Source organism: Haliotis cracherodii, unplaced genomic scaffold, assembly GCF_022045235.1.
Source record: "Haliotis cracherodii isolate W230 unplaced genomic scaffold, xgHalCrac1.p SCAF_20, whole genome shotgun sequence".
Lineage (NCBI taxonomy): Eukaryota > Metazoa > Mollusca > Gastropoda > Lepetellida > Haliotidae > Haliotis > Haliotis cracherodii.
Window position 1 is genome coordinate 14,755,392 of NW_027266276.1, and position 25,151 is coordinate 14,780,542.

Here is a 25,151-nt window from a genome sequence, read left to right on the forward strand (position 1 = left end):
TATTATAATAAAATAGGTTAGTCCGAAAATATAAGATCAAAGACAAAGGCGCGACGGATCGTAAAGCGCTTGAAGGATTCTGCTGACATATTAGTGTACAGACGTGGGTTGATCGACGTATTTTACCATATGGCGCACACCTTCACCAGGGAAGACAATGTGATTATGTCGTATATATAGCACATGCATCTGCCATGACATTGAGTGACGTTACATATTATTCCTCGGCTTGGGCCTCCAGGAATTGGCTTCACACATATGTGGGGAATCGAACCGGTACCAGAAGCCGCATATTATATCGACGATACCAATATACCATGTTTACTGTACACCATAATATTTGACTGATTAGTTGTTACCATGTTTTATAATCAAAAACGTATTTCCGAAATGTTATAATCTAGTTTCTAGAGGTAAGTCTATCCGGAACACATCAGTAACGAGAAATGTAATGTACCTCGGGAAGTTGTCAATGAACCTGTGGCGATCAGGTCGCCGGTCATTCAAAGGTGATCGTAAATATGTGTCGAATAGATACTGAAGTAAATTCATAGACTGCTGTACAATGTCGATGACAGTCACTGCCAGTCTAGGCACGGATCGTGTCGATACTGCAGTGTGTCTTACTTCACTTTGTTCCAAGAACGGTATAATCACTGGTTAACACAAATGTCTGCGGAAAACGCTGAGTTGAAATTAAAGTGTCCAAATCATCGCACGCAACGTTTCTGTCATTATTCGTGGAGGGGACTTCCAAAGGGCTTTCCTGGAATTTAGAAGTAGACGATCAGTATTTTTGTCATTTCAAGAATACAGTCACGTGAAAAACTCGTCGAAATGGGTCGTTTATATAACGCTTATGAACGTCAGTTTGGTGGTCTTCTGAACGGCTTCTTGTCCAATGGAAATGTCATTTATCGTGTAAAATTCACACTCAACATGTTGTACCGGTAGGCTTACTGGGCACAGAAAGGAAATTGCAGCTGATGGTAAAAAATAAAGATTATATATGTACCTGAAACTGACATTGTTTGATACACGTACAAGTATTGTGTATATTAAAGTACACTGACATTATATTGTCAACTTCATGTACGTCAGTAAACTATATTTTCCACACGACGGTTGTATTTCTGTTTGACTGAGTCACTATTCTTTGGCGTAGGTACGTGTATTGAGCCTTAAATGTTTCACGTCATTTGATCTTTGAGAAATACTTCAACGTGCAATGTCTGTAAAATATTAACAACCAAATATATCAAGATGGCCCTTGGCGCACTCTGACAGTAAAAGTGCTTTGATAAAGGTAAACACACGGCTTGATCATCAGAGAAGTCAAATACAATAGCATTGACCTTTCAGCGATCTATTCTGGGCTAGTATGCCATATAACCAGAGATGATACTTTACAACTCGTCCTTTACACCGTACAACGGAAGTGCCTCAAAGAAGCCCAAGAACGCTGTCTCTTATGCTTAGTCAGTTATTGATTCATGCGTTAAACGTTGATATTGCTTCAAGTTTTCCTCCCCTAAGTCCTTTATGTTCGGGATGTAAACGGTTGCACAGATTGATGACATCCAAGGATAAAAAATACCAATGGCGTTAAAATATAAACATTTCTCCTCGAGCTGTTGACTCTGTTGATGAAGTTTTAAGTTGCACTCGTACCGTTAGTTTGATAGAGATAAACTCCCCGAGGCGGCTGCAGACGGAATGTCCTGTGCAGATTGGTTTGAAAGGCACTTATGATACTTTAATTGGTTACAAAGATTCCAATTTGAGATCTTATGGAAACAAATGTACCTTGAAACAGCGTGGCTGCAGACTGGATATTTGGTTTGAGTGTTGATCTTGTGTCCAGTAAATATGAAGACTGAAGTCAGAGTATTTACGCTTCTAAAACATTATTTCAGCTATAACGTTAACACAGTTTGTCAACATCCTGACGGAGGAATTGTGGTAAGTTGGCATGTGTGAGATGTGTGGACTGTGGTAACCATGATCGGTATAAGGGAAACTGATAACCCAGGTAGGTTGGCATGGGTGAGATGTGTGGACTGTGATAACCTTGAGCTGGAATGAGGGAAACTGATAACCCGGTAAGTTGGTATGTGTGAGATGTGTGGACTGTGGTAACCTTGAGCTGGAATGAGGGAAACTGATCACCAGGTAAGTTGGCATGTGTGAGATGTGTGGACTGTGGTAACCTTGAGCTGGTATAAGGGAAACTGACAATCCAGGTAAGTTGGCATGGGTGAGATGTGTGGACTGAGGTAACCATGAGCTGGTATTGGGGAAACTGATAACCAGGTAAGTTGGCATGTGTTAGATGTGTGGACTGTGGTTACCATGAGCTGGTATGAGAGAAACTGATAACCCGGTAAGTTGGCATGTGTGAGATGTGTGGACTGTGGTAACCATGAGCTGGTATGAGGGAAAATGATAACCCGGTAAGTTGGCATGTGTGAGATGTGTGGACTGTGGTAACCATGAGCTGGTATGAGGGAAATTGACAATCCAGGTAAGTTGGCATGTGTGAGATGTGTGGACTGTGATAACCTTGAGCTGGAATGAGGGAAACTGATAACCCGGTAAGTTGGCATGGGTGAGATGTGTGGACTGTGATAACCTTGAGCTGGAATGAGGGAAACTGATAACCCAGGTAGGTTGGCATGGGTGAGATGTGTGGACTGTGATAACCTTGAGCTGGAATGAGGGAAACTGATCACCCGGTAAGTTGGCATGTGTGAGATGTGTGGACTGTGGTAACCTTGAGCTGGAATGAGGGAAACTGACAATCCAGGTAAGTTGGCATGGGTGAGATGTGTGGACTGAGGTAACCATGAGCTGGTATTGGGGAAACTGATAACCAGGTAAGTTGGCATGTGTTAGATGTGTGGACTGTGGTTACCATGAGCTGGTATGAGAGAAACTGATAACCCGGTAAGTTGGCATGTGTGAGATGTGTGGACTGTGGTAACCATGAGCTGGTATGAGGGAAATTGACAATCCAGGTAAGTTGGCATGTGTGAGATGTGTGGACTGTGGTAACCTTGAGCTGGAATGAGGGAAACTGATAACCCAGGTAGGTTGGCATGTGTGAGATGTGTGGACTGTGGTAACCTTGGTAACCTTGAGCTGGTATGCGGGAAACTGATAGCCCGGTAAGTTGGCATGGGTGAGATGTGTGGACTGTGGTAACCATGAGCTGGTATGAGCGAAACTGACAATCCAGGTAAGTTGTCATGGGTGAGATGTGTGGACTGTGGTAACCTTGAGCTGGAATGAGGGAAACTGACAATCCAGGTAAGTTGGCATGGATGAGATGTGTGGACTGTGGTAACCATGAGCTGGTTTGAAGGAAACTTAACACTTGTGAGTTGGTATAAAGGAGATAGGAAGACATGTGCATATGGGGAGTTTATGTGAAACAAGAAGGCAGTGGATAGTTAGGGAATATTCTGACTGGTAAGTTGGTATGAAAGAGTGTGAAGACTGTGATGTGATGATATTATTATAACTGTGGTGAGTTGATATGATGATACCATTGGGCTGTGGAGAGTTGGTATGAGGGAACACAAAGACGTACGTTTGAATACGGGAAATATAATGACAGTAGTGAGCAGGTATGGGGGAGCTATTAATTAAGATAGTGGGAATATTTAAATGTCAGATTTTGTTTGACGCTTGTTTTCCTATTCTAACAACACGGCCACAGAAACATTGCTGCTCTGATCCTGCCCTTTAAACTTTTTAGCAAATCTCTAACGTATAGTTAAGACAAAGTTGGTGCAGCACACGACCATGAACTCAAGTGCACTTAACGTATTCCGGAGCTATTACCGGCATTCCTATCCTGAGAAAATGCTTTGTCCAACTGTTAGTATAATCACTGATTCCTCTGGTGTCCCTTGATAGTGGCCAGGCTATGGACGATAGATAAATGTCTGTTATTGGGCCCTGAGAGGCGGAAGTCAGGAGGCCTAATGTGGTTTCGTGTGATTATGCTTGCGTTCACTGAGGTATCATTCACACTAAAGCTATGTCTGTAATTTCTGAAATGACATCGTCTGTACCTTGAGTCCATTTGGGTCACATAATCACATGCTTTTCCAAAACGTAAATACGACAACGGAATTCGCACTTAAGCGTGTTCAGATTTGGATGACGGTATGAATGAACGCGACAAACCCATTTCCATATAATAATAACTGATATCGAACAGGTGTGCATATCCCACCCCACTGGTGATTTCGATTTTGACGAATTGTCCTGAACCTTTGAAACTAGAGATATAACTATAACTCTAAATAGTTACCTCGTTTAGCGACAAGTGCCCCATGGAAAAGGAATGACGTTTTAACATTTCAAGCAAAACAATCGGGTTTTTTAGAATCCACCTGGCATTAGTTCCACGTGTCTCAAATATTTTCTCTGAATATAAAGTCCTTCCTTGGTTGTATTAGGGTTTATGGTTAATCTTAGGGACAGGGGTTTCGTGTCACCCGTTTAAATAGCCGTTTGAAACGCCTTTTCAGTAGCGTACACACTACTTTTGTTTTAAACAACAGTTCACATAGAAGTGCATGTTGATATAGAGCCTCCAGATTGATCTTGGTACGAAAATCAGATTTCTTTTCCGATAAATCTATTTTAATTAGAAAATAGTGAGACAGACGTGTCGCCGATTTATCCACTATGGGTGTAATATATGTCTCATACATTTTCAACATCAAAGGATATTCGAAATCTAAAGTGATCCCGCACCTTTAAATGTATCGATGTCTCCTGTAATGATCAAATACTCGATCTATCAATCCTGACAGAGGCGGTCGTGTGAAATAAGAGTGTTCCAGAATGGTAGGTTGTACGTTATCAGGATCTATCTCTATTCAGGTGGAAATACTGACATTCCGAAACAGACGCATCGCGCTCGGTCTCTGGACGCTTGTCTTCTTTGTTAAACTCAGCACCGATAACATTCTATATCCGATGCACAGCGCCGAGTCATCATCAGGCTCATAATATTGCGAACAAATAATTTACGTATCAAGACGATACTAGACAGTTTCTTTCGTCCTCCATTGGTGATTTCATCAGGTGTATAAGTATTAAATATACACAAAAAAAAAGAGTCCAGATATTCGTGTATGTAAGTTTAGGTTTCAAAAGCCTAATGAACATACATTGTATGTTTTTATTCCATTCGTAATTGTTTGTCATTGTTAAACAATTTAAAAAACGGAAAGACAATAAAATGACCATTCATTACATTTATACAACGTACATTTGGATCTCGAATTTGTTGTGTACAGTGATTCGGTCTTTTAGATGCATACTAGTTTATCCAATATAAAGCTCACCACATCCCGCACATGTTAAAACATATATGACATCTTTACTGCGGCCTGACTTCAAATATTAGTGGGCAAGTTCCACTTCGAGGTATGTTACATTTTGTTACACTGACGGTATTTGTATTTCGTGAGTATTTGGATTGACAAAGAATTTTTTTAAGAGTTTTAGGCAGTCTAGTCATGCGTATATGTTTACACTTAGAAAAAACATGTTTTCATAGTTTTACTTTGCTGTAAAATTGGAAGATTGGCTTTTATAAGGGGCATAATTGTACAGTTTCTAGGATGTAGGTACACACAAATGGAAGAATGTCCGTGTTTGTATATGTTTCTTTTGTTTTCAATAATGTTTCTCGTGAAATTATATTTACAGCGTTTTTAACCACTCCAAATGGATATCCTAGTCGAAGATATGTCTTTAATATCTATAAGGACGAATTATTGTTGGTGGAGATATACAGTGTTCAGATCAATATACTTTCTGTTGACGTCCATTTTGGAATCTTCCTTTTAATTACGCCCGATATTATTTTCAGTTTCGTTCAACTGTTCAGGTTGCCGATATTGGCACGTTTGTTCAAAGATCGATAGAGGTAGTTGTCTCCTTTCTTTATTTGATCACTTCTGTAACAGATTGTCTCATTGTTTATGTTACTTTTGTTTCGAAGAAGTATTGTTGACCCATTGTTAGCTGTGAATGTACCGACTGCCGATATTACCACCTTAAGTTTAAAGATATAAATGTGTTTGCCCCTATTTAATACTTGTACGCCTTACTCCAAGTGCTCTGTTTTGTTTGTTCCTACTTTGCATTATAAAAGTTGTCGTTACCAAGGGTGTTACATGCAAACCGTACATGCACCTACTATTTGATGCAGGAATCTCCTATCGCAGGTCATAAATATAATCTTCGGGGTTGCATGGTTAAGTCTGGGATACATGTATCAAATAAGAAAATTGAGTGAGTGAGTTGGGCTTGACGCCGCTTTTAACAGTATTCCAGTTATATCACGGCGTGTCAGTTTAATGTGAGAGGAAATTCCGAAGTGATGCAGGCCTCAGACGTTTACCACTTTGGTGAAAACCACGGTCACTGGTATGGTGCTGACAAACCTAGAAACATAAATACATAGGTTTTTGGCGTTCCAAAGGGATTCAATTCTGCAGAGCCAACCACGGCGCCTTACTTGACCACCTGGGCCCCCTTCACCCAACCCCAACATGAAACATAAGTAATTTGATCATTGTAACATAAATAAACATACAGGTGGTCATGTACGATCACGACAAATGAATGTGTACTTGTAATCATTTTCTTGTTGTGGTAGTGTTTTAAAAAATGCATGATTAAATCAAGAGTTGAATATAAAAAGGTTATTTTACTCTTGTCACATCCGCCCGCCTTCGGGGCCTTGAAGCAGTACTCGGTGTACATAAAGCTCCACAAGTAGCCTCCCTTTACCTGGATTGTCAATACACATATTGGTTTCTAGCTGTATGAATTGAAAGATATGTCGCTGCATGACACCTAATCGATCGTTCTAGCCCACGCATATAACTAGTGTTTCTTTTTTCACATTTGAATGTGGGACGGTGGGATTAGCGATCACTCGAAATCCCGCGTTTGAATCCCCATATGAGTACATTGTGTCCACTATTCGGGTGTCCACCACAAAGAGGGGTATAATAGGTCTTCAGCTACCCATGCCTACCATAAGAGACGACGATGCTTGTCGTATGAGGTGAGTAACGGGATCGGATGGTCAGGCTCGCCGACTTGGTTGGTTCATGTCATCGACCCTAATTGTGTGGATTGATGCTCATGATGTCAGTCACTGGATTGTCTGGTCAAGACCTGATTATTGACATACCGACGTCATATACTAAAGTAGTCACGGAAATGAAAAAAAAACTGTTTTACTCAAATTAAAAATCGACACAAAGTGTTACGTAGCTGTAAATACGAAATAACAAAACAACTCGAAAAGTACTAGTCTGGATTTGCTAGTTGTTCTCAGTGAACAATACAAAATGTACTTTGCAGTAGGTAATTTGTCGGCACTTTCAAGTCCAAATTGACATAGCAGAAACATAGCACCTGTTCTCACCTGTCGTCAAGGTGTCATAGGTCACCTTGATCTACTTACACCTGGTTCTGCCCTGTTTCACAATAGTCTGTTTTATTCACATTTTTAAAAAGGCATAAAAACATTTGATACGCTACCCAATTAGTACTAATTTAGTTGTTTGAATATTTACATATTTTGTATATTAACTGCATTTATTTAAGATCTGAGGTCGAAAAAACAGGGTTTTTTTCATTTCCGTGAGTACTTTAGTAGCTGGAATATTGCTAACTGCGGCGATAAGCAACACACAAACCACAAAATGTCTCTGGAATAGTGCTTAAAGTGCCGTAAAATATCGCAAAACCTTCTCACAAAGCAGACTTCTTTTTGTCCATCGACATACCACATCTTTTATGGCCACATGCAGTAATCTATATATTGAATGTTGTTGTTTAATTTTTTTACTTAGGCATCACAAACATATCATATCTATTTCCGCATTGTGTACTTTGATACATAAGTAGCACGATCTTTCATATTGGTGTCTGCTGTGTTTGTGCTCCACGGGGAAATGTAAAGTCGCCACGGTGATATACATTGGCGATATTTTAATACAACAGAATCCGGTTTTTTTAAGGGACTCAGATTTCACTGATATTATAAATATCAATTTAGTTTTCATCTAAAGGAAACCAAGGATTATGAATGTCGAAAAAATAGGTCAGAGTAGTATCAGAATTATAATCAATGAAGAAATTGGAATTTTTAACGAATATATGCACCTTGGTACCATCATTGATCATAAACTTACAAGGAATGCTAACACAGACTACTTTTACCAACATTATTGCCGTTTCAGGAATTTTTAGCTTGATTCAACTGTCTTTTCCTTGCTTTACATTTAACGCATCATTGAAGAAAATTCCTTTATTCTTCCCTTCCCTCCCCCTTCCTTTTTTTCAGGTGAACGTTTTAATTGCCATTTTGGGGAGGATAAACTCACCTCGTAAACACCTGCTGTCACCACTATTTGATAGTGATTCGTGCCACATGCGTATGGTGTGGTCGGAATCATACAATGGACTTTCGTTTTATCAAGGATATTTAATGATTATCGACTGTGTATTGTCGCTTTTATTTTACCGTACTTTCATACCGAGTAAGATAACCTTCACCTTCCCATGACTGCATGGTAACCAATGTATTATAAACAGAATAACAAACAAAGTCAACATTGCAAACATAATTACTGGCACTCAGAGTTATCTCTGCAACTATAATAATGATGATCAAATTACCACAAGAATGCTTAACGACAATGGTCATGTCTTATTACCTGCTTTTAAAAGAACATTGTCTTTTTGACACTAAATACCTGTGACGAGAAAACATGACGTTAATACCAGTCCATGTCAGTCTTAACAACCAATAGTTTGACAAGTTCAACACAAGGGGCAATATTTTAATAACATAATGTTTCTCTAATGTTCCGTTTTCATCACGTTCATGTTCCTCAGGAAAATAAAGTGCTCTTTTATATCATATTATCTTATCTTATATAATCTTATGTGGTCTTATAAGATGTTTTATGTGAGCTGGGTGCCACGTTTATGGAACATGTGTATTGAATTTTTTTCCATTATGTCATACCAAACGGTTTGCTTCAAAGGTTCACAAATCTCACTGAAATGAACCCATGTTTGGGACTAGTAGTCCCGTGTAGATCTGTGATCACACCGATAACTGCTGTTGTTTCTATAATGAACGAGTCCGTTTAGTTTCGCCATGTTTACTGAAGACGACAGATATATACGTGGTATCGCGGGTACTGTTTTGCTTACAGAATGGCGTAGATGTAGTAAGACTGGGGATTGAATGGTGCCATTTCTTCATCAATACTGATAACAAATAACCTTTGTTTGGATAGCAACAAACATAAATATAGTTACTTTCAACGCAGTCTATGTGTATGAACATGTCTAATGTGTGTATATCATGATGTGGTTATGCACATTCCCTGATCAATGACCAATACATTATTGTGCTTTTTGTGGAACCATTACACTGAGTGACTTTGGTGTTGCACGTACTATTGAAGGTACTTTCCAGGCTATTTTAAGGAACCAACTTCACTACCTGGTGATGTATTCCCTCAATTATGCCAACCAATATACCAACAATTAGTCAAAGGTGACAGGTATAACATGCAGATAAACCACATAACATACAGTATCGGAAATCTACTCTCTCCAGATATGTTGGTAGCTTTCAAACAGTGGTGGCCATGCAGTGGGGACAAGTTCTATTCACTGACGAGTCTCGTTTTCACATCAGCCACAGCGATGGACGGATTCGAGTGTACCGACGTCGAGGTGAACGTTACGTCAATCATTGTGTCATGGAAGATGATGTGTTGCTTTACATCGCAAACAGAGGTGGACACACACGCTATTGATTTGTAAATTGACATTTTGGCACATTCATGGTTTTTATGAAATCACGCATTTTCTGAAGTCAGTGTGGCAAATTAAACCATTTGAACACTTATTTACAGGAGTCTTTTATCTGTTGCAAACCGAAATTGTTTCAGATTTTGGTGTAAAAAAACAACTTTGCATTAAATGTTATTCAATGTCACAGGAACTTTTGTTGTTCAGTTTATATGTGTTCATTGACAGGGATACGTTTAACAATAGTGTCTTTGAAACTTAAAGTAGATATGTGGCCATGAGCTGTGATTGATTGTGTCAATTACTAATTCCCAGAAAGGTTTCTCGAACTGTCTTTCAGCTGGTGAAATCAAGTATGACATTAATCATCATCATAACGTTTTACCTTAGACAATGTATCCTCTGATGTGACACAATCGCACAAATCACGGGTATGTTCAGCATAGAATTGACGACTTCCTCATATTTGTGACAAGGCGTTAAGTACACCTAAAGGAATAGGCGGTCCTTTACATCACCATAGGCATATGAAACACCATCACAATTCATAGTTAAAATTCCAGGTGTAAAGGCGAAAAAGTGAGCGTATCCTGTCCCAGCGTCCGCCAGCTTGGATAAAACAAAACACAATACACACATTGTAGTAGCAGTGGTCACTTCGTATCATGCAATTGATAACATTTAATAACATTTTAGAACCTTGTTAATCAAACATGTATGTAGCATTTCATGATTTACATACGGTGAGATGTGTAGTTGGTGATTTTGCTCTCGTCTCGTTTTGCTGACTGCATAGGTATACAATTTGAATTACTCGATAGATAAGCGTTTTCAGGGGCGTACACACAACTATCGAATAGTATTGTTCCGTGTGTGAAGGCAATGGTGAGAGACAATCACAAGTTGTACAATCTTGGTATGTCAATGTACACGTTGAAACACTCGACCATAAATGACCTAAGAGTCATAAAAATATTATGAAATCACAAGTTTAGGAGAGGTGAAATGGGGTTTAACGTGTGTCCAAGATTATTGCACTTATATAGCAACGTGCAAGCACGTGTTCGTGTGCGTGCGTGCGTGCGTTCGTGCGTGCGTGCGTGCGTATGTGTGTGTGTGTGTGTGTGTGTGTACTAGTCCGGATTGGTGCCGATTTTTTAGTGCAAGGCCACTGAGTTATCATTCGCAGTTTAACATGAATGCCCCAATCAGATACAGTATATTGACTACGAGCCGACCAGTCATTGTTTTAGCCCCTTTATGCTGAGCGCCAGACAGGGTAACAACAAGTGCCATCTTTTGACGTCTTTTTGTTTGACGCGGCCAGGGATCGAACACCGGGACGCTCTACCACTAGACCATGGAGGTGGTCACTACAAGGTAATAATATTTATAAATTAATGCATACCCTAGAACAAGATAAATAAATACATACATAAAAACCAAGATTAATAAACAAATATATAAGATATATATACATACAGACACTGTATACAAACACACCTCGTACATACATTTGTACATGTACACTTAAATACACAACACCAAATAAATACACGGATACATACATTTGTACGTGTACACTTACATACACAACACCAAATAGATACACGGATACATACATTTGTACGTGTAGACTTATATACACAACACCAAATAGATACACTGATACATACATTTGTACATGTACACTTATATACATAACACCAAATAGATGCACTGATACATACATTTGTACATGTACACTTAAATACACAACACCAAATAAATACACGGATACATACATTTGTACGTGTACACTTACATACACAACACCAAATAGATACACGGATACATACATTTGTACGTGTAGACTTATATACACAACACCAAATAGATACACTGATACATACATTTGTACATGTACACTTATATACATAACACCAAATAGATGCACTGATACATACATTTGTACATGTACACTTAAATACACAACACCAAATAAATACACGGATACATACATTTGTACGTGTACACTTATATACACAACACCAAATAGATACACGGATACATACATTTGTACATGTACACTTATATACATAACACCAAATAGATACACTGATACATACATTTGTACATGTACACTTATATACACAACACCAAATAAATACACGGATACATACATTTGTACGTGTACACTTATATACACAACACCAAATAGATGCACTGATACATACATTTGTACATGTACACTTAAATACACAACACCAAATAGATGCACTGATACATACATTTGTACATGTACACTCATATACACAACACCAAATAGATACACGGATACATACATTTGTACGTGTACACTTATATACACAACACCAAATAGATACACGGATACATACATTTGTACGTGTACACTCATATACACAACACCAAATAGATACACGGATACATACATACAGCACATACATCAATTGGACTGATAAACTCATAAACTGTGAAATGTACTGCCTAATAGATACATGTACATTCATACACCTACACATATACCCACTGGTACACGTACCTACATGTATATATGCCACATACCCGATATAAACAGATATAATCGTATCGTATAATCGTATTGTCATGGTCAGGTGACACTGATTGAACCGTTTGAAACATATATTTACTACAAATGCAACTTTTTTTTTGTCAAAAGGCCCAACACAAATTGCCCCGAGTCCGATGTCTACCTCAAACATTTCTAGAGTTAACATTATCTGAAGTGAACACTCTAACAAACAATTCTTTGTCTGGTTATAAGTTCTGCGTCCTTACTTCAGCATCACCAAAACAAAACTGATTTTTTAACTATCACAATAATTACCTCAAAGATTACAGTAACATACACAATCTCAATAAAGAAAACTTACAAACGCATATATAATGTGTGAAACCCAGACTTTGAGTCCTTCACATGTTGAAAATGTCAAAATCCAATACAAACTGATTTCTATCGCCTGTCCCAAGAGGATGAGTTCTCGATATTGTATTTTGATAACCGACTTCAATTTTGAATAGACAATGTACATTAATACTTCCTTCTTTTTGCGAGTAGACGACTCAGTTTGGTACTGGAATTGTTGTGTTCAATTTGTGTGTTGTTACTTCCGTGTATAGGCACTGGGGATTGTAGGTTTGTCTTCACTATAAATCTATCAGTTGTTCAAAATACGAACGAGTATATAATGGCATGCACACACCTCATGTCCAACTGTGTCAATGGTGGCACTATGTAGATATGATTTGCCTCAGGTACGTGATTCTCAACTGCAGAAATAATTACATTTGTTGGGTGGCAGTGTCATACGAGTATTGTATGTTCAGTACGTCGTGTTTAATGCAGTTGTAGACATATCTGTTCATATTTGTGCGATGCATACCTTTAATTGTAACCAGCTCATTTCCACTGCTGAAGCATGGGCCAGCAAAGCCCATCAATCAGTGCATGAGTACTGACCTTACAAAATCTAAAGCACTGAACCGACCCCCCTTTTGTCTTGATTACATAAGTACTACACAGTTTATATTCAGTCGTGGATCTGTTACTTTAGTCACTCTCGGGGATGAAACAAGTGGAGTTGTTTACTCAGCAAGTGGTTAGAGTTTAATATATCGGATATTTGAAGCGACACTTCATGCCCCCAAGGTTATGACATGTACTGTTGCATCGTACGAGCGTATTTGTATGTGTGTATGGGTATGTGTAGGTGCGTAGCATGCAATGACGTGTGTATGTGGATTGAAATTTTCAAAACATTATTTGAGTTTTTTTATTATAAAGTTTAGTCATATGTGTTGTAAAGTTTAGTCATATGTGTTGTTTCTTGTGTGTTGATGAACATGTGATATCATGTATGTGTATTTATTGGATAGGTCCGTAGAGGACTGTATGAGTGACTGTGAAAACCTAAGACCAGACACCTTGGGGGAGTTTCATATCACATATATCTTGTTAGAAGATACCACGTTCCCGCAAGACAACAAATATGTAATGTAATGTATAACTACATGTACATTATGCTCAGTGAGCTGACACTTGCAGAACGATGGCGAGTAGTGTCCAGTTTAATCCAAGCATCTTGTTTGGCGCTCTGAGTTTGCTGTTGTGGATGCTTACTTTACAATAACCACTTGATTTGAGCTGATGTGAATTGTAAATTATGGGTTAATTGAGTTCAGAAGGGTTTCTGTCTTTCAAAAATGGCCACTTTATAAATTATATCACGCTATTCTGCATTCTTTAAAACCGTGATGAAGTGTAATGATATCCAACATCCCTTATGCTTTGGGTGAAGATCATGTACCGTTGTGCTTTGCGTAAAGATCGTGTACCATTATGCTTTCGGGTGGAGATCATGTGCCGTTGTGTTTTGTGTGAAGATCATGTACCGTTATGCTTTGCGTGAAGATCGTGTTCCATTAAGCTTTCGGGTGGAGATCATGTGCATCTATGCGTTCTGTGCTTATGCCATGGTGCTGCGCTAATACGATATCTCGTACCAAAATGTTTTTTCAATGTCACATGCTGATCAGCTATTGGCAACAACTGCAAGTTTTATATGAAGATCACCACTGCATATTTGGCATGACGATCACGACCGCATTTTTTAAAAGAATATTACCAGCGCATGTTTAAGAATCGTACAACTGTACAATCGCCTGTGCTTTTTACAGATATTTCTTTGGAATAATTAAAGTGTTTTGTCGCTTCTTTTTACATGATGATCACCACATCATCTCATTCTCTTTTGGGCCAGTTTGTTTTCTATTTAAATACGTATTGAATTATTATATACAGAATTGTCCGTCTTCATTTACTTGTTCCTTCCTTGGATCCGATAGCATCAATGTTTTCCAACTGTAGCAGTAATGACACTTAATTTCATATTTATTCCAGACAACGGATGACCTACTGCAGAAATCAATGGAACTATGTAGTTTTAAATACATTCCAGACAAGTGTTTGTTTCTTGTTTAACGCTGTACGGCCCCAGACAACTGGTGTCCAACTGCGCCAATTTCAATAATCACCCTATTCAATATCATGTGTATTTCCACACAGCTGATGACTACTGCAGCAATAATGACTGATTCTGATTTTATATGAAGCATAATGCATAATGCATCATGATCACGTAATAAAATAAATTGAGTTTATTTTTGTTGTTGTTTAACGCCATAATATTTCAGCGAGTCTGGACCAGACAATCCAGGGATTGACATCATGAACATCGATCCATGCAATTGGAACACGATGAAATGTAATCTACACAGTTACGTAGCCTGACCTTTCGATCCATTTGGTCGCCATTTACCACAAGAATAGGTTACTGGGGATCTACATTCTTACGCGGAATCCCCTCAGGGTTTAAGAAATAAAGAAACAAACAAATGTAGAAAGGATGCATGTCAATAACTCTGCTGAAAACAATAACACATGTAATCTACATGGTCACCGAGCCTGACCTTCCGATCCATTTGGTCACCTCTTACCACAAGCGTAGGTTACTGGGGACTTATATTCTTACACTGAATCATTTCGAGGTCCAAACAATAAAACAAACAAAAACAGATCCAAGTCAGTTACTCACATGAAAACAACACGGGAACATATGGTAAAAGTCAAAATACGAAATTGCATCGAAGATAATTTTAATCAGTGATGCGTCAAATAAGGAAATGGAAAATTTGAATTTGGAAAGTTCACCTCACCTAACATCGCCTCGCCTCGCTTCACCGCGCCTCATTTCAGTTATATAGTTCTATATTAGCACCATAAAATGCACATGTATCCAGCATACTCCGCTGATGATCCGTTTTTTTTGCTATTAATTTGTGTATCTTGTAAAGGTTCTTATGTCCGAATTTCAATTATCATCCTGTGCATGGTGGAGTGAGATATCCCTGTCCCCCAGGAACAACATCAAACAGTTCCCAGCCGGCTTATTGTCTCGCGGAAAGCACCGAACTCCTTAGATGATTCTCTGTAACTCCCATGTAATATCTTGGCCTCTTAGTGTAAAGAGACAACTGGGAATATTCGGAATCTAAAACATTTCTAATTGCATTATGATTGATGTCCTGAGACGAAATAGGACATTTTTTGTTAAACACTCAAACAAAAGTTAGTTTTTCCTTTATGAATATTTTATCAATGTTGGTGGTAACGAATATCCTTATGGCTGACGGCGTAAAGATAAAGAGAAGGAATCACGTGCAAGCTCTTGAATAGAACAAAAAACAAAAACATCACAAATATTATGAACTCTTAATTAGTTCTGAGTAATGAGTTGCGGAAGCTGTCGATGCATTAAGAACTTGTTCTGGGCATAGTTCATGGGTTAGGTAATTAGTCTTTCTAGTTTCATTATTGATTTTGCTGATGTTCTCTACAATTGACTTGACAAAATATGACAACGATACAGGTATGATAAATATGAAGTTGATTCACGACAAATAAGCCACTACCAATTGAAACCATTTAATTGCCCTCTCGTGAGACACAGAGTCCTCGAGCGTTCTATCATAATTCATAAATAACTACGTGGTTCTATTTTGTAATGCCCTCATGCTTAAGATGTCAGAAAAGGTTTTTCTTGACCCAGTTTACATACAAGATACGTGCACTATACAGAGGCACGTATATAGTTATCAGATAAAGCGGTAACCATTTAATAAATTCAGAGGACGAAGCGAGGGTTGCAAGGATAGCAAGGATAGGATACGCTGTAGCGTATTTAGGAAAATGTTATCTTGTGTCTTCAATGTACATTGCTGAGCACTGCTGCGCATAGCTGATACGGAATGTACCTTTATTTATTTAATAATAATAATAATAATTACAACAACAACAATAATAATTATAATTCTGTCCCTTTTGACAGTAATGTGATTGACAAGATTGGGTAAAAACATGGCAAATATGCAGAAATGCTTTCGAAATGTCATGCTTGCATCCAAAGTACCAAGTTGTCCGACTCCCCATTGTTCTCGGTGCCTTAGGATTGGTACCTCCCAATCTGTTGACTGACATCGGGAGAGTACCAAGATTTGCTACCAGGAATACAGCTGCATTTTTTATTGAAATCTGTACATCATCATCATCATCATCATCATCATCATCATAATAATATATCAATGTATTCAAGGCCCACTCACAAAGGTCCTTGATTTTACAATTGGCAAAAGAGGTAGATATCATTAAAACATTGACATGATATTGTTAAATAAGTGATTTTCCCGATAATAATGCCTGTTTTCAGAACCTCATTAGGTTGATGTCAACGGTTGTTCGGCTTGTAATATACCTTTAACTATATATTTTTGGGGTTTACATTTTTTCCTCGTTATATAAAGGTCATTTTAATATGACCTGTTATTCATCATTTAAATTGCTTCTTGCTAAATTGTCTCCTTTAAGAAACATTTTGGCAACGACCAATATATGTTATATAGAGAATGTCTTTTGATATCAAATATATCAACACAAGTTAATAAAAGTTGAAAAACACCGAGGTTTGCCGAAGTGTTGATATATTTGATATCAAAAGACACAAGGGTGAGATTTTATCTACCATCCAAAATCATTCTTCCAACTTTTCCAGTTTGAAGACAGTAATTAGCAGTGTCTTAAGTGTAAAAAGTACTGCTAACAGCTTCAGTAGCAGAGCCATTAGTGAAATCATTTCATTGTGACGTCATGGTAACTAATTACGTCACAATGGTCTGCAAAGCATTGTGATGCAATTTCATATGCAGCGATATCTACAGTGTAGATCTCACCCAAGCGATATCTTCTGAGTTTTGGGTGATAAACTAACATAAATACATTTCTTTCAAATAGTTCAATATTTCAGATTTCATGGTTTTCATTTTGTAGGACAAGTAAGTGGTCATTGCTTACTCAGTGTCGCACGGGTAGCCTGTTGCTGTAGCGTTCCAAAATTCTTAATAATGCTTTCGAAACAAGGTTCTCCATTGTTATGTGGTTTGTCTGTCAGCAAAACACCTGTTCGTGGCAAACTTTCAAGGCTTTCACTTTGTTACACACTTCCGCTTCACTGAGTTACGTGTCGGTGTTGTAACAGTTTATACATTATCACCTATTTATGAGAAATACACAACGCCTGACCACATGTCTTTAATATCTTTAATATTTTAGTGATCACTTTGGGACATCTTCAACACCTGAGGGAGACATTGAGAACTTAATTTCCTGAGCTCTCAGGTAATTTTTTGGAAATTTTACGAGTAATCATTCCATTCTTCTCAACAAAAGCTTTTCACATTTTTCTGTTCTCTAGCCACATTAGTTTTAGATGAGCCTACGTGTTTGCCATTTCTAATAGCTAAACCACAATGCAACTTGCTCTGCAAACATCAATGACTCAAACAGAAACAGAAGGCCATTACCCGTTCTTATCTTCTTCAGTTCTAATTGACTGACTGGTTAGGACAAACAGTATGATTACTAAGTGTTTTTCCAGTGTTTTGTTACGTTCTCGGTGTGCAATGCACAATACCGTGCACAATAACGTAACAAATCTCGATAGGTCGGTGTGCGAAAACAACATTTGACAAACCTCTGCGGAATTAAGGAAATAAACTTCCAGTAAAGATGTTCTCACCGAAGCGAAAGCTACATGTGCAAATAATGGATAACGAGCAAATATTCATTAAGCTCTATGAAAAAGTACAATTTGGTTTTGCCCTGAGCCCCAATATGTGGCAGTTACTGTACGCGACCTTCTCAGTTTCTCTTCCGCGTAACATTATGTTCATAGTTGTAGATGCCAAATAAGGATGTCTGCTTTGACTGTCGAGCTCGAGAGTGCTTTGTTTCATATTCTAAATCAATCCTTCGCCGATATAGATCTAACGATATAATATAAAGATACGGTGTTATGTATCTAAAAACAAAGAGTAAATAATTCCCATATTTCGACATGTGGCATATACTCACGACATAACCGAATGGGAGTAGTGTCACAACTGTCGTTACGCTTCAGGTATGACATCAATGCATTTCATCCCCATTCGTGACGTCATTGCACTATATGACGTCATAGAAGTGGAATGTGTATGCCCGTTAGAAAAGGGGGAAATACGTAAATGCGTAGAATTCTATATAGAATAGCGAACAAAATAGCACAGTGGCATATGATGTTTTCATATAGAGAAACTTCATATCCATATGTGGTTAGATTAATTTAAAAATCACATGATATATATATATATACATGATCAATATATACAGAACTACTATCTAATATGTATATATATATATATATATATATATATATATATATATATATATATATATATATATATATATATATATATTAGATAGTAGTTCTGTATATATTGATAATGTTTTATTAATTAACTTTTAATTTACTTATGTAATTTGTCTATATTGGGTTTTTTTATATTTCAGATATTGCTGTAATTAACAATTACTTATTGCATTTCTCATTTACTTAAGTAGTTGTAGGCCAAGCATCAGCATTAAAGCCCTATTCTAATGTCAGAAGAGGGTATAACTACGCTATGCTCAGCAGTAGTTTAATGTAACTCAGGTCACATGGTGGGAATTAGCTGTGGATATATATTTTCATGGTGTTTGTTTACGAGGAAACAAACTATTCCAACACAAATATCGATATTGAAACTCTATAAGTTTAAGTATTAAAACAACCCCATGAGAAATTACAACATCGTACATCATAAAAATGAAGGAAAAAAGGGTTGGCCAAATCTAACCTATAAACTTGACCTGATTGTACAAGTGTAATTTGAATAAAATTACTGATTATAAATATAACACAAGCCTTCTCATCAAATTAAATGAATCACTAAAACATGGCACCATTTAATTTGACGTCATAGCTGGTTGTATGTCTTTGACAACGTCGGAGAAAGACGACACTGGTATGTTGATTAATACATAACGCACTGTTTTTCGTTAATGGTATGGAAATTCTCGATGTGTAAAACGGTATATGTCGCTTTTTCGCTTATATAACATATATCTATGTATGATATCATTCTGAACATAAATATCCATACGGAAATTAATTATGGGAAAACATGTATAAAAAATATGCAGAATCTACATCATAATTGAAACTGTAAACAGCAGGATACAATGATCGAGTGATTTCATTCAAGGACATTCACCTCACAGAAATTACCAAATATGTACAACTATGTTGACCAACTTTTTACGGGTGACCAACTTTTACAAAATGGCGTGTTCACTGACAACAGTAGGCGTGATTTTACGAGGAGACTTTCGTTGATTCAGGGATCGTATATACATAAATGTGGCATGTAAGTAATCAGAAACATTCTGACAGTCTGTGTACTGATATTTGTTGTTAAATTGTCCATTGAAACCAAGCAAAATAGTTACTCTGGAGGGAACTTTCACAATTTCTGTTGAATGTATCAAATCATTGCAATGTATCATTTTTTATTCTCTAATTCCTGTGAATATGAAATGAATACTTTGGATTCTAAAACGTGTGAGGAATTCAAGGATATATGTATCGCAGCTGAGTTTGACATATACATTCTGTTAAAGGCGTCTCATAACCGGTGTACAGTGTACGTGAAACGTGATTTTGTAAACACATCCAATATGGCGGAAAGTTCACTTCGGCGTGATCACTAATGTGCTATTTTTTACATTCATTTCTCCGAGTAAATATCCGAAAGATTTCGAAACATACTGTAAATAACGCGATCAACTGAGATTTCGTAATGTGTAAAAATTAGCGACATTTACGATGGATCTAATTTTCACAAGTCATTTTCAGTAATTTTGCTGTGCCTAAAATGAGAACAGCATTCAAAACTGTATCTAAGTGGAGGTTGAAAAGGAGGGACATATATGTCCCTCTGGCGTCCAGGGGGTTAAATCATACTCTGTTTCAATACAGTAACTACGCTTAGAACCATGAAATGTTAGTACCAGGCGCCATCTTGTTTTCTGCAGACGAATCAAGTTTCATCACCTGACAGGTCAATACCTATCATGTATGAGAAATACTATTAATAATGTGTAATAAAATGCACACTTTCCGCTCTTTCCTTTTCAACTGAACAGTTATAATGTAGCAGAATGTTTGTGCATCGCTGAATGATGTGACAACACGGCTACCAATGTGATTCGTTTTATTTGATGACAAGTATGTGTTTTATACTTTTTACACTCTGAATTGCATAATAACACTCAATAAGAATCTTGTAAATTATGACAACTAAAATGAGAACATGATACTTCATTAGATTTACAGTATGCATATATATAGTATATGCATCCGTCAAATCTAAACACATTTCTTAGGTCGTGTAAAACGTAATCAATAGATAAACCTAATAGTATATATTCACATGTTGTGATTACTAAACATACCAGAAGTATGGCCTCCAGGTGTAGGTTACATTTTAGTCTCCCACGATTACATGACCAGGACTACAATGACATCAAAATACATACAAATATGGAAATCATTCTTAATGAACAATAAAACTAGCTTCCCTACACAATGCTCTTTATTATCAAATCAGTGCTACTGTTAATACATATATACAAATCTGAACATAGCACTATTATAAAACACCGCCTCCGAAGTCTAATGGTAAAGCGTCCGCCCGGAGAGCGGAAGGTCCGGGGTTCGATCCCCGACCGCGTCATACCAAAAGACGTTAAATGATGGTACTTGTTGTTACCCTGTCTGGCGCTCGGCATTAAGGGGCGAAAACAAGGACTGGTCGGCTCAGAGTCAGTATACTGTGTCTGAGTGGGATATTCATGTTAAACTGCGGCATGGTATCTCAGTGAGCTAGCACTATAAATCAGCATAAAGCAGCCACACACATACACACGCGTTCATGCACGTCGCTATATAAGTGCAATAATCTTGGACGCGACGTTAAACCCCATTTCACCTCACCTCACTATCATAAAACACCATTAAGTACTAAACATCCTAAAACTATCATAAATGTTCACACACTTACAATACATTTAACACATACATGTACATGATAAGCCTCATATACATACTCAAATAACATCCTGTCCAGGAGAATCAGACATTGACTAAATCACTCACACATCATAAAATATCTTATTTAACGTACACCTATTTATAAATCTTATTTATGAAAAGATAGATTTTTATATGTTTACGTATTTAATTGGAAACATACCTTGACAGTAAAAACTCGATAAAACATCGTCTGTCAGTGACTTTTCTGTGTAGTGACTGAGGTGGAAGTGAGGGTTAAAAAGCATGCAAAGCTGACCTTGAGGAACACAATAGGGTCAACCACTCAACCAGAACTTTGTGGCTGACACAAAGGAGCTGATAGGGTAGTGACTGACTCAAGCATAACTAAGTTGAAAGGTGTAGTATCACCTCTTCATTAATATCCTTGAAACCTAAACTGCAAACTAACACTTAATAATAATGATAATAATAATAATCATACAAATAACTAATGCTAATATTAACACTAACTACACTATGTACTACTTACACGATATACTAATACTGTCAGAAATAACTGATGCTTATATTAATATTTATATTAAGTACACTCTGTTCTATATACTAGAACTAATATTGAAATTAAGTGATTTACTGGTTAGTTGACACAGTCGAACAAAATATGTTACTGCCACAATAATGTGTAGGTGTTTTTAAACTTTTAAACTCCAGCTACGTAATCCATATTAGAAAATATCATAGAAAATATAGATCAGATGACATCCCGTCACTTAGGAGACAAACCTCTATGTTTTTAAATTTGATGTAGTCCAACTGTCGATTTGATACATCTTAGTTTTATTTGGAACCGAGCGCTTCAGCAATGGTGAATCAAAGGAGTTCAAAGTTTCAGGACTCGAATGTCAATATGACAGTCAGACTGAACAGCGATATCGAGAATACAACTTTAGGCAGCGTACGAGTGAGTGACTATGGTTTTCGGCCACATTAACCGGTATTTCAGTTCACGGTGGACATGTTTTCAAGGAGTGTAAAATCCTCGAGCACAGGTATGTCCTTCATAACAGGGATCCTATCAATCAGCCCGAATCTGAGACTCGATGTCAGTTTATGAAACATTTCGTTAAAGAATACGTTTGAAGATAGTCGTACCTGAAACCTAACTCCTGTTACAACAGACCCGTGAAGATCCGGGGTAGAATAGGTCTTCAGCAACCCATGCTTGCCGTAAAAGGCGATTTTGCTTGTCGTAAGAGGCGACCATCGGGATCGGGTGGTCAGGCTTGCTGACTTGGTTGATGCATATTATCGATCTCAATTGCGTGGATCGATGCTCATGAAATTTATCACAAGATTGGCTGGTCCAGACTCGATTATTTACAGATCGCCGTCATCCAGCTGGAATATTGTTGAGTGTTGCGTTAAACAAACAACCGACCTGATACAACATTTTTACTCGTGATGCACCTGCATGTAATTTGCTCATTTAATTAAACTGGCTATTCACAAGCTGTCCTTGATCCTTTCACATCATGGATACAATGCGGCACTGTTAAGACATTTTAATGACGCTGTTCTCGCACATCACCCACTGTTTGAAATTGTTTTCCGGAAATAAATACAACGTTAACAGCCATTACCAATCAGAGGTATCTCATTGCTAGGGTATATTGAAACTAAAGTACAAGTAAATATACACTCGATTGAGAAGGGACAGACACTGATACAAGTGTTTAGAGATGAATTTGAGTGTGCCATCAATCGTTGGCAATAAATCCTGCCGCGACATAATAGGACGATTAATGTAATGAGCTCCCAATGGGCATTATCTGCCACCATGAGCTGAAAGTCATTAGATGACTTTGGGTCCCATGTAGCTATGGTGGAAGCAGTGCAACATTACATTTGTCATAACTGTTTTCGGCAACTGTAGTGAAGTAATGACTTTGATTTATGTTTGTCCATGACCCTGATAGGACACCTGCGGGGTTTAACGCCAAGGTAAAAGTTGAGTTTACACAAATATATTTTGATGCGAGTTCCATGGGATGCAAATATGTCCTTAAAACTAATTTATTTGAGAAGCCAAGGTTTGTTGTTATTGAATAAAACTATCTCATCATAATGTTGACTCTCCAAGTAACAGTTTGTATCGATCACGGACGTGGTCCAAATATAATCTGGAGTCTCTTACGACCAACGTGGGGTGATGTAATCCAATTATAATCTGGAATCTCTTACGACCAACATGGGGTGATGTGGTCCCATTATAATCTGGAGTCTCTTATGACCAACATGGGGTGATGTGGTCCCATTATAATCTGGAGTCTCTTACGACCAACGTGGGGTGATGTGGTTCCATTATAATCGGGAGTCTCTTACGACCAACATGGGGTGATGTGGTCCCATTATAATCTGGAGTCTCTTACGACCAACATGGGGTGATGTGGTCCCATTATAATCGGGAGTCTCTTACGACCAACTAGGGCTGATGTGGTCCCATTATAATCGGGAGTCTTTTACGACCAACATGTTGTGATGTGGTCCCATTATAATCGGGAGTCTCTTACGACCAACATGGGGTGATGTGGTCCCATTAAAATCGGGAGTCTCTTACGACCAACATGGGGTGATGTGGTCCCATTATAATCGGGAGTATCTTACGACCAACATGGGGTGATGTGGTCCAAGGGCCCCAGACAGGGCTTGAGGTTGCAAGTATTTCAACTTGCACGCCACGTATTCAGTACGTTTTCTCAAAGTGTGCTTCGTCTGTGAAAAATGTATTCAGTGAGACATAATGCCACTATTACAATAATCCAGTTTAGGATCAGACTGGTGTTTGTTCCGAGATAAACTTTCATCATGGTGTGAAAATGTTACGAGGTTGGAATCATTTTGGGAAAGACTTCCATCCACTGACTGCGAGTTTGATGGTATAATCCCCCCACATCTTATATATATATATGTCCAAGAAGCAGTTCTACTTTGAAGGTTTTGTTAGCTGGACACGAAAGTGATGGCGGTCAGTTCTCCACATGTTAGACTGGCATTAACCAGTTTACGCCACATGCAGAATACCGTCAGATCCAATGCAAACCTGTTGTGTTCGTATCTTATGGTAGTAGATATAACGTTTAAGTTCTAATAACATGCAGCAGTACATGTGGTGGAGAGCGATTTAATATTATGCAGCAAGTATAATACCATGTATATCCATCTAATAAT